The sequence below is a fragment of the Phascolarctos cinereus genome, unplaced genomic scaffold, assembly GCF_003287225.1.
Source record: "Phascolarctos cinereus isolate Bilbo 61053 unplaced genomic scaffold, phaCin_HiC Scaffold_5;HRSCAF=322, whole genome shotgun sequence".
In the NCBI taxonomy this organism is placed as follows: Eukaryota; Metazoa; Chordata; class Mammalia; order Diprotodontia; family Phascolarctidae; genus Phascolarctos; species Phascolarctos cinereus.
In genome coordinates, this window is record NW_027555958.1 from 351711266 (window position 1) to 351723871 (window position 12606).

The 12606-nt window shown below is 34.8% G+C and overlaps 1 protein-coding gene across 6 annotated transcripts in view; it reads left to right on the plus strand.

Annotated features, from left to right (window-relative positions):
* The window catches only part of CDC42BPA (CDC42 binding protein kinase alpha), a 430427-nt gene that overhangs the window by 256174 nt on the left and 161647 nt on the right, over positions 1-12606 (plus strand). The window lies entirely within an intron of this gene.

Below are 12606 nucleotides of genomic sequence, written 5' to 3' on the forward strand. Positions count from 1 at the left end.
CCCTAATTTTAAGAAGTTTAAGTTCTAATAAATGTATATAGCGTGTATGCACATAACTAAATAAAAACTGTATATGAAGTAATTTCAAGTGGGTGGAGTATCACCGAGAGATAAGAAAGAGGATCATGAATGGCCTCATATAGGAGATGGCACTTGAGTCTTACAAAGAATTAGGGATTCCCAGATGGGAGGATGAGGAAAGAGAACATTCCAGTCATGGGACATGAAAGGTAGAATACCTAGTTCAGGGACTAGAAAATAAGCTAGTTTTAGTGGAGCATACTGAGTGAGGAGGAGTAATGTGAAAAAATCTGGAAACAGGCTGGAACCAAATTGTAACGGATTTAAAATGCCAAACAGAGGAAATTTTGTTGTTGTTGTTGTTGCTATTATTGTTGTAAAGAATGGTATTGTTTTTGTTACTTAATCCTAGTGACAGGGTCAGACCTATAGTTAAAGAATATCATTTTGCTAGCTGTACGGAGGTTTCATTTAAGAGCAGGAAGGCTAAAAACAGGAAAGTTCATTTAGAGTCTATTAAAGTAGTCCAGGTTTTGTGAGGCATGATAAGGACTTTAACTAGGCCTGTGGCCATTTGTGTGGAAAGGGATGTGAGATGATGTGATGTGATGTTAGGGAAGCAGAAGTGACAAAATTTGGTGACTAATGGATGTGATGGGTAAGGAGGAGGAAAAATCAGTGATGATTCTGAGATTGTGAAGCTCTGTAACCGGGAGAATGGAAATGGAAATAAAGAACTTAACAGAGGAGATAGTTTTTTGGGAAAAAGAGAATGAATTTTGTTTTGAACATAATAACATTGTTGGGATTGATATACTCTATGGGGTACTCACAAGGAAAGTGGCAGCAGGCAGTTGACAATTTTGAAATGAATTTCAGGAAAGAAATGAGAGCTGGATATATTATTTTGGGAGTCAGCAGTTGGGAGAATTAAGGCTGGACAGCTTAGTAAATGATAATGATAATTATTGGCAGAGATATGATAATTGAATCTGTAAGAGCAGATGAGTCTGCTTTCAATGTGGAGAATGTACTGTCCCAAGCTTCAGGGGTTTGTACAGCTGTTTTCAGAGATACTTGTAGGGACCTGTAAATTTTCAGTTCTTGCAAGGTGGTATGATAAGGGGCAAGCGAGGTGTTTACTTCTTTCCTGGCCTGTGACCACAAGTATTCCTTTCTGTCCTGTAACTGTGAGGAGGGGTTCCTCTCCATAGCCACTATAAGCTCCACTACGCCAGCGTTCCTCCTCACCCCAGCACCACCGCCTGGAACTATGACCCAGATCCAAACACAGGCAAAGCGAGAGATTCCTGCCTCAGCCCTGGCAAAGAGTTCCCTGCAATCCCTCTCTGATCAGCCACTGGATTCCCCCTCAGTCTGTGGGCTGGAAGCTCGGGAAGAAGCTGCCCCCGCCAGGACCACGCTCTTGGGGAATGAAGCTGAGACCCCGCCTTCCTTTCTCAACACTACAGAAACAGATTTTTCCCACTGACCTTCTAAGTTGTCTTTGGCATTAGTGGATTGAGAAGTCTGGAAACCTCCACAGCTGCCCGTGATTCAGTCCTCTGAGGCCTGCTCCAGGTTCCCTGGGGCCTGTGTGCCCACGCAGCACTGCACCGCGCTCTTAGCCCGGCGTGATACACCTTTCTGATCAATCATCCAAGTTGTCTTGGGCTGGAAATTTGTTTCACTCTGTCTTTTGTGGGTTCTGCTGCTTCAGAATTTGTTTAGAGCCATTTTTTATGCGTATTTGGAGGGGTTTGGGGAGAGCTTAAGCAAGTCACTGCTTTCACTCTGCCATCTTGGCTCCGCCTCTTCAACCCTTCTCTAACAACCATCCCACAGAACAAATAGTAGGGTTTTTTTAGGGAGGAGAAAAATTAGCATAAGTGGTCAGTACATTGAGAAAGTCAGAAAACATTTGCCCTGTGTAACACATTAGTGTTATTGCATAGGTGTATCCACCACTTCTACCCTAGTGGTAGTTTGGGAATATCTTCTGATATCTCTTCATTCAAGTCTCACCCGATTCTTATAATTTTGTTACATTTATTTTTGATTTATTGGTATGTCAATGTTATTTGTATTTACATTGCTGTAGTTACTGTGTATATTGTTTTCTTGGCTCTGCTCACTTCATTCCACATCATTTCATGTAGCTCTGTTCATGCTAAGCTGTATTCATCACAAGTAATTTCTTATAGTACAATAATATTCCATTACATTCACCTACCACAGTTTGTTTAGCCAGTTCTCAATTGATGGGCGTCTACTTTATTTCCAATTCTTAGCTATCTCCAGAAGTGCTGTTATAAATCTTTTGTTTGAATATATGGAGATTTTTTTCTTATTGATAGCATCCTTGGAGTATAAACCCAGTAATGGAGTTTCAGAGTATATGTATATTTCAGTCACTTTATTTGCATAATTCCTAATTGCTTTCCAAAATGGATGCACTATTTCATAGAGCCACCAACAATGTATCAGTGTACCTATCTTCCCACAATGACTTTTTTGTCATTTTTGCAAATTTGCAGGGTGTGAGGTAAAACCTCAAACTTGTTTTGATTTGAATTTCTGTATTATTATTGTGATTTGGAGCACTTTTTTTCATGTGGAGATGAGTACTTCACAATTCCTCTTTTGAGAACTGTGTTCATATTTCTTAGGGAATGGCCATTAATCTAATTCATATTTATTAAATACATATCTGGGACACCAAAACTTTATAAGAGAAATTTGACATGAAGTTTTTGTTTTGCTTCCTCCATCTATCTGATCACTTCCCATATGCTAGTCACATCAATATTGTCTCTGCAGAGAGGATTTTCAGCTTCAAGTAATCAATTATTCTGTCTTTTGTAATTGCTTCTATCTCTTGTTTGGTTCAGATTACATCTCTTACCCATGGCAGTGAGAGGCACATGATCTGTTTTTCTTCTAATTTTTTTTAATAGTATGAACTCTGATTTTAAGGTTGCATCCATTTAGAATATATTGTGGAATGTGTGGTTGGTCTAAGCCCGTTTTCTACTGGATTGCTTTCCAGTTTTCCCAGCAGTTTTTATCAAATGATGAGTTTTCCCCTAGGTAATATGTTTCCTCTTTATCAAACATTGTGTTATTGAGTTCTATTGTTTCTCAGTCTCCATTGTCTAGTCTATTCCATTGATCTATCTCTCTAGGTTTTTTTTTAAACACATACCAGATGGTTTTGATGACTGACTGTTACTTTATAATATAGCTTGAAGTCTGGAAATGCTATTCCCCTTTGTCCTTACTTCTTTTCATCATTTCTCTTGATATTCTAGATCTTTTGTTTTTCCAAATTAATTTTATTACTTTATAAAACTCTATAAAATATTCTTTTGGCAATTTGATTAGTGTAGCATTAAAAGTGTAACTTAATTTTGGTAGTGTTCTCATTTTTATGTTATTAGCATGATCTGCCTACCCATGAATACAGAATTTTCCTCTAGCTATTTAGGTTGTTCTTTGATTCTTTAAGGAATATATTGCAATTTAATCTATATAAGTCTTTTGTGTGCATTTAGAGGTTGACCTGTAGATACTTAGTACATTTTGTTGTAATTTAGGATGAGATTTCCTTTGCTATTATTGCTTTCTCTTTTTTATAATTATTATATAGAAATATAGTTGATTTTTGAGGATTTATTTTGTAGCCTGCAAATTTGCTGAAGCTATCCATTTTCTCAGTATCTTTGTTGATTCCTTGGGGTTTTCCAAGTAAACTGTCATGTCATTTGAAAATGGGGGTAGTTGTTTCTCCTCTTTACTCATCTTTATTTGTTTAATTCATTTCTCTTATCTTATTGCTATTGCTAACATTTCCGGTGCTATGTCAAATAATAGTAGAGAGAGTGGGGATCTTTGCTTCCCTTTTGTGTTTATTGGGAAAGGCTCTAGGGTATTCCAATTGCATATAATGTTTGCTTTTGGTCCCTATAGGCCAGGGGTGGGGAACCTGGGGCCTTACATGTGACTCTGTGATTGAATCCAAACTTTGCAGAACAGATCCCCTTTATAAGAGGATATGTTCTTTACAACTTGGACTCAGTCAAAAGGCCACCCCAAGGACCTAGAAGGCCACATGTGGCCTCAAGGCCGCAGGTTCCTCACCCCTGCTCTAGGCTTATACTTTGTAAGGTTTTTAGCACAAAATGGAATGTCCAGGAGACATCTTAAACTCGTAGTGTCTAAAAAAGAACTCATTATCTTTCCCCCTAAACCTTCCTTGCTTCCTACCTTCCCTTTCATTATAGAGGGCAGCAGCATCTTCCTAGCGCCTCAGGCTCACAGCTTAAGTATCATATTTGCCGCTTCATTTTCTCAAAGCCTTCCTTCCTTACCATATTCAGTCTTTTGCCAAGGTTTATTGATTTTGCCTCTGCAACATTTCTCAAGTATTCCCCCTTCTCTCCTATGATATTGCTACCACTCTATACAGGCCTTTATCACCTCACCCCTAGAGTATTGCAATTATCATGCAGGTAGATCTGCCAACCTCTGCCCACTCCAGTCTATCCTCCACATAGCTACCAAAGGATTTTCCTAAAGTATAGTATATAGTATATACTATCAATGTACAGGTTTGTCTTTGTCACCACTCTACTCAGTAAATTCCAAATGACTGCCTGTCACCTCCAGAATCAAATAGAAAATCATCTGTTTGGTGTTGAAAGCCTTTCTTAATCTAGCCCTTATTCTTCCTCCTACCTTTCCACTTTCCTTATACTTTATTCCCTGCCACATACTTTTCAGTCCAGTGACACTAGCCTCCTTGCTGTTGCACAAACAAGACACTCTGTATCTCACTGCCAGGCATTTCTTTGGCTGTTCCCCATGCCTGGAATGCTTTCCTTCCTCATGTCTGCCTTTTTACCCTGGCTTCCTTCAAGTCTCAACTAAAAGCCCATCATCTTTTCACAATTTCTCTTAATTCTAGTGCCTTTCCTCTTTTAATTATTTCCTATTTACTCCTCATATAACTTGTTTGTACATGTTTGTTTGCTTGTTTCCCCCATTAAGTTGTGAGCTCATTGAGGGTATCCGCAGTGCTTAATACAGTACTTGGCACACATAGTAGGTGCTTAATAAATGTTTATTTACTCTCATTCCCACCCCCTCATTATCTTTCTTTTTCTTAATATTTTATTTTGTCCATTTACATGTCAAAATTATTTTTACATGTTTTTTTAAATTTTGAGTTCCACATTCTCTCTCTCCCTTTCCTCCTCCCTTCTTGAGAAGGCAAGCAATTTGATATAGATTATACATGTGCATTCATGCAAAACATTTTCACATTAGTCATATTATGAAACAAAACATGAAAAAAAATAAAGATAGTGAAAAAGTATGCTTTGATCTACATTCAGACTCCATCAGTTCTTTCTCTGGAGATGGATAGCATTTTTCATCATAAGTTTTTTGGAAATTATCGTGGGTCTTTGTATTGCTTGAGAATAGCTGATTCATTTAGTTTGTCATTGTACAATATTTGCTGTTACTATAACAATGTTCTCCTGGTTCTGCTCACTTTACTTTGCACAAGTCATGCAAGTCAGGTTTTTCTGAAAGTGTCTTGCTCCTCATTTCTTATAGCACAGTACTATTTCATCACAATCAAATGTCACAACTTGTTCAGCTATTCCCCAGTTGATAGGCATGCCCTCAATTTCCAATTCTTTGCCACCATAAAAAGAGCTGCTGTAAATATTGTTGTACATATATAGGTCCTTTTCCTTTTTTTTTTCTCTTTGAGATACAAACATAATAGTGGTATTGCTGGGTCAGAGAGTATGCACAGTTTTATAGCCATTTGGGCACAGTTCCAAGTTGCTCTCCAGAATGGTTGGATCAGTTCACAGCTCCACCAGCAGCACATTATTATCTCTGTTTTCCCACATTACCTCCAGCACTTGTCATTTTCCCATGATATCAGCTAATCTGATAGGTGTGAAGTGGCAACTAAGAATTGTTTTAATTTGCATTTCTCTAATCAATAGTGATTTAGAGCTTATTTTTTCTTGTGACATCTATAGATAGCTTTGATGTCTTCATCTGAAAACTGCCTGAAATATCATTTGACCATTTATCAGTGGGGAAATGACTCACATTTTTATAATTTTGACTCAGTTCTCTATAATATTTGAGAAATGAGGCTGTTGTCAGATAAACTTGCTGTAAAAATAATATTTTCCCCATTTTCTGTTTTCCTTCCAATGTTGGCTACATTGGTTTTGTTTTGTGAAAAACCTTTTTAATTTAACGTAATCAAAATTACCCATTTTATATCTTGTTTGGTCATAAATTCTTTCCTTATCCATAGGTTTGACAGGTAAACTATTCCGTACTCTTCAAATTTGCTTATGGTATTGTCCTTCATATCTAAATCATGTATCTGTTTTGACCTTATCTTGGTAGATGGTGTGAAATATAGATCTGTACCTAATTTCTGCCAAACTGTTTTCCAGTTTTACCAGAGGGTTTTGTCAGTGAATTTTTGAAAAGCTTAGATTTTTTCTTTATCAAACACTAGATTACTGTGGTCAATTACTGTTGCATATTGTGTACCTAATCTATTCCCCTGATCCACTTATCTATCTATTTTGTAGCTAGTATCAGATTGTTTTGTTTTGATGATTACTGCTTTGTAATACAGTTTGAGATCTGGTACAGCTATGCTACCTTCCTTCATTTTTTTTTCATTAATTACCTTGATATTCTTGATCTTTTGTTCTTCCAGATGAGTTTTTGTTATTATTTTTTCTAGCTCCATAAAATAATTTTTGGTAGTTTGATTGGTATGTCACTGAATAAATTAACTTAAATTGTCATTTTTATAATGGCTCAACCTAACCATGAGCAATTAATATTTTTCCAGTTCAAATCTGACTTTATTTGTGTGAAAAGTGTTTTTTAATTGTGTTTATATGTCTAAATGTGTCCATATGGTTCCTGGGTTTGTCTTGGCAGGTAGACTCCACATCTGTGTTGTCTACAGTTATTTTAAATGGAATTTCTCTTTCTATCTCTTGTTATTGGATTTTGTTGGTAATATAAAGATATGTTGATGATTTATGCAGGTTTATTTTATATCCTGCCACTTTGCTAAAGTTGTTAATTATTTCAATTAGGCTTTTAGTTTATTCTCTAGGACTCTTTAAGTATGCCATCATGTTATCTCTCACCTACACATAGATATGTCTCAAATCTATAAATTCAGCCCTTCTCTTTTTCTGAAATTTATTACCTCAAAGAACTATTCCCCTATCAACTTCACCAGCTGGATGTATCAGTATCACATAATCTCTGTGTTCAAAAAGGAATTCATGATCTGTATTCCTTCTCCTATTTTTCATTTCACTTTATGATAACATTACCCTTTCAGCTACTTAGGTTTGCACCATTAAAGCCATCTTTCACCCTTCTGTCTCCCTTATCCTTCTCCATATCCAGTTAGTTGTTAATCTTTTTAATTCTTCCTTTAAAATATTTCTCATATCTGTCTTTTATACTTAAATCACTCTACAGTGCTTTGATCAGAGTTCTTAAATCTTTTGGAGTTGTTTATCTTTATAATTCTATGGCCTGGTTCTGCTCACTTCAACTCTTTATCCAATTCATATTTTCCAAGATTTTCTGAAATAATCTCATAATTTCTTATAGGGCATTAATTTGCCATTACCTTCATATATTGCTATTTTTTCACCTCTACTCCAGTTATTGGAGACGTATAAAGTTGTTATCATAGTCCATGTGAAATATGATTAATGTAGAATGTCATTTGGAAACAGAAGCATATTGAGGAACTCATTAACTCTAGGGAATCCATCTTCTATTTGTATTTAATTTCTGTACTTCCTCCATGAAAGTAATGAACATTTTTTGCCAGTATAAATCTCCATTTTATGCCTTACTGGATAGTGATTATTGGTAGCTTATCAAATTTATCAATTTTGTTGCTTCTGCCAAAGAGTTTTATGCTATCTTACCATAAGTATAGTAGATAATCTTGTTACAGAAGCAGTTTTAAGGCTACATTTTGCTCTGCCAAATTAAATACCTTCTTATAGATCAACAATACACAGGATATTCTAAAAATCTTAGTTCAGTTTTAAGCTCTTGAAGCAACTTGAATAGCTTAAAACTATACTACCTTGAACAATTCCCATGTTGGTAAATAGATTTTGTTTTTATTTTTGGTTTTTTTTTTGGGGGGGTATATCTATTAAGATATAGTTAATTTTACTTTTATATCTGATGTTTGCCATATCCAACACTTTTCAGCTTTTTCAAGAAAATATTCATGATAAGTAGCCCCAAGGCCTATATGTGGCTCATGGCATTTTGACCTCTTTTGTTTCGTAATCCTAAACCATATTTTCCAACCTTTTTCATTGTTCTGTCCAGTTCCCATCTGTGTCTGGGAGATTCAAGTTATATGTTGATTCAATTTAGTGAATCTTCTTGAGTTCTTATGGAATTTTTCTATCTCCTCATTCTCTGTATCAGATTTTGGTTGCCTAAACTACAGTCATTTTTAGCATGCAAGGTGAGATGACCAAGTTTCCCATGATGTTTCTTACTGTCTCTGTTGCAGGATGAAGTCAACTAATTTGATTCTTTTATTTTGTTGTATCTGAAGTACCTGTGAGCCTTCTTTCTTCTCAGTTGCAATTTCTTTTATCTCCTTGCTTCATTTAAGGCAAAAATAAAGTTTTATATAACTTCCTTAGAGGTTTCTCAGCTTATCATTGAACAAGGATTTCATATTTGAAGTACTCTCATGCTTCTAGACAGAATAAAAAACTGTTATTAATAATATCTGCTTCCTTTGCTTTTCCTTCCAAAAGCTTTATTATTGCTTTATTTTTGTATAACAGTCATTTCCATATATTAACCCATTCTCCTATTGAATGTTCTTTTGTAACAAAAAAAGTTAAGCAACACCAACCAATAAACAGCCTTGTCTATCGTCTTATACAAGAGTGAGGAAAACATATTAAAACTTGTTAAGTGTCATATTTTCTCAATCTGTTTTGTCTCACAGAATTTCTCTTTCTGTCTCATTCTGATCTTTAGGTTAATTTTTTTTTTAAATTATGTGTTAAGCTGTATTTCCCTCAATCAGGGGGAGCAATAGAATGTCACAAAAAAGTATGTCTGAATCAGGGGAATGACACTGATTTTTATTTATGGTATAAACCATTGTATAGTAGAGAGAGAAAGAGAGAAAATCTGCAATGAACATATACAGTCATTAGGAATGTATCATTTGTTTTTAGTACTTTACGTAAGATTTTGAAACCATTTTATGATACTAAGTACTAAAATTTTTTTCATATTTTTCCAGGGGAGGAAGAAGATATATTAATTGAATGAATAATAGAATTATATGCTGTTGTTGTTTGTTCTTTGTTTCCAAAAAGTACTAGGGATATCACAGGTTGATATCTTGACTTGCTTAATGAATTGGATTTAAGTGAGTCAAAGTTGTAAAAAGTCGTTAGCCTCTCTCTTCCAGAGTCATAGAAGTCAAGTGGCAAGACAAAAATCAAGAAGGCTGTTGATGATCTGGGCTACAGTGGATAACTTTGACATCTTCACTGTATGACCAAGCTTTAACTGCTCCACAGAGCCTGCTTCAGCTACCTTCAAAGCCATTGGAATAAATTGTTCTCGTCTGGCCATTCTTCCTGGGGGAGTCTTCACTTGGTTGGGCTAGACATCCTCCTAACTCTGAAAAGTTTGAAGCCTCCACCTGGTTTAGCTCTGGTTTGGCCCATCTATTAAGATGGTTTTACTGGGGTGTGGCCACTGCACATGCTACAGCTTCTTGGAGCCAAAGTACGATAGGATCAAACAGTCAGACTCTTAGTATGCTATTAAAATATGTTGTATCTTTTAGACGAGCCTGTGACTGTGGTTTTTGGTACTTGGGACTCTTGAAAGAATATGTGCTATAGTAGAAGCCAAGAATTTTTTTAAAAAAGTATCCTCTGGACCTAAGATTATTTATTGCAGTTAATCTGAATTTACTACCTTTGTATTGTTTTTGTTTACATTATGGTAGGCATTGCTTGTATGTTATTTCCTTTGTTTACTTTTCTGGGATAAATTTGTAAATGTCTTCTGGTGTCTGAATTACTCATATTTGTAATTTTTTACATGTATTCCATGACATTGATATACCACAATTTATTCAACCACTCAACCTTAGTATATATGCCTAGCAATGAAATCTCTGGGTCAGAAGATATGGGTATTTCAGTTATTTTCTTTGCCTAATTCCTAATTACTTTCCAGAATGGTTAGATCAATTTCCAGCTACATCAGCAATCTGTTAGTTTGCCTATCTTTCCATAACACCACCAAACATTTACTATTTCTATCTTTTGTCATCTTTGCTACTTTTTTTGTATGAGATAAAATGTCAAGTTTGGTTGTTTTGATTTACATTCTTTTATAATTGGTGATTTAGATCATTCTTTCAAATAGTTGTCAACAGATTGCAGTTTTTTTTGAGAACTAATTGTTCATATGCTTTGACCGTTAATCCATTAATTTAATGATTCTTGATCTTATATAGTTGTTAATTTCCTATAAATCTTGAGTAGTAGTCTCTTATTAGATATTTATAAAGACTTTTTTTCCCCAAAATTGACTTCATTCTTTCTTTTGCAAGTTATTTTAATTTTGTTTATTCATTATCTTTTTCAATTTCATGTAATCTCAATTAAAGAGTTTATATTTTGTAATTGCCTCTCTCTATATATGCATGTCTTATATATTAAAATTTCCCCCTTCTTTCCACAATTACAATATAAGTTCCTTAAGTATATAGACAATTATTGCTTTTTAATTTTTTTATTGCTTTTTTTTTTTTGCAATGGCCAGTGCTTAACACAGTGTCTGGCACATAGTAAGTGCTTAATAAATACGTATTGACTGTTTTTAAGAATTTACATTTTAACATAACTGTGTAATATATCTATTGTAGTTCTCTTTTTTATAGTATCATGTTTAATATTCAGAATATATATTCATTTTGAGTTTATTGTGCTATGTGGTATAAGATGTTCATCTACATCTAATTTCTGCCAGACTGCTTTCTAGTTTTCTCAACAGTTGTTGTCAAATAGAGAGTTTTTCCTCAAGTAATTTATATTACTGCATTTTATAGGCACTGGGTTGCTATTGTTTTGTTATTTCATATTGTTTCTAGTCTGATGTGTTCCATTGGACCACTTTGTTTTTTAATATGTTCCAAATAGTGTTGTCTTTATAATATAGCTTGAGGTCTGGAAGTGTTATATATTTTTTCCAGTCTTTTGTTTCCTTGTTGCATATGAGCAGTAGTACTATCTCTGTGCCAAAGGGTATTTACATTTTAGTGACTTTTCTAGTACAATTATAAATTTTTCCTAGGAATAGTTAGATTACATCTCCACTAATCATTTATTAATGTCTTTTCACAGCCCTTTGAACCTTGACTATTTTTTTCTTTTATCATCTTTGCCATTGTGAGTTCTTTCCCTTTTATTCTTTCACTGCCACTTCAGAAATGAAAGAGTATGCTCATTTAGGACTAAAAGCAATTTTAAAGAAATAATTCCTTCCTGTAGCCATGGTATTCACCTTTGACTGGCGATGAGCCTCCAGATGTGTAACTGAACTGACTGGTCCTCAGAAAGCAGGCATAATTTGTCACTAGGCTTATGCCTGAAGACTTTCTGGCATGATCAGACCTTCAAGAGTCTCTACTCTACTGGTCTAGTCCTCAAAAACACAGGGTAGCTTCCATGTCTAGATGAAGCATTATGGGGTAGATTAGGAGGAAAAAAATTCTGAATCTTGAAGGTTGTATCTGACAGAAACTTTGCCCACATCCATAAAACAACCACTTTCATGTCGGTTATTCTTGGAAGTGCATTTCTGTCAAGTAATTGTGTGTTTTTCCAAAATCATGAATTAAACTAAACTTATGGGTTAAAATAATACTAAAACATTGAAAAAGTAGAATGTCTAAACGTGGGCACTTTATTAGGTCTGTTAATTTGAAAATTGTGTCTTGTTTTCAAAAGTTATATTCTTATTTTAGGAATGTCTACGCCCTGAATGTTAGATTTCCATGTTTTTCATACTTTTAGCCACATTAGGAGTATTTTCAAATATGTAAAATCTATCCAACACTTACCAATATCTTTCACAGTCTGATGAATATAAGGTGAAATGTTAGTTGTTTTGATTCTCTTTTAATGATTTGGAACATTTTTATGTGATTGTTGATACTTATAATTTTTACCTTTGAGAACTGCCCTTCATATCCTTTGGCTTTTTAATCTGTCAGGGAATTGTCCATTTTTCTGATATATTTGTATAATTTCCTTATATAGTTTGGATAAGAGATATTTTTCAGCGGTGTTTGCTATGAAGATTTTTTTTTCTATTGAACACCTCTTCTACTTGCATTTCATTTTGTTTTTGCAAAAGAGTGGTGCGGTTAGCTTGAAGAGAGATGTAGTTTAGAACAAAAACTGAGGCAAGTGAGGTAGATAGGCA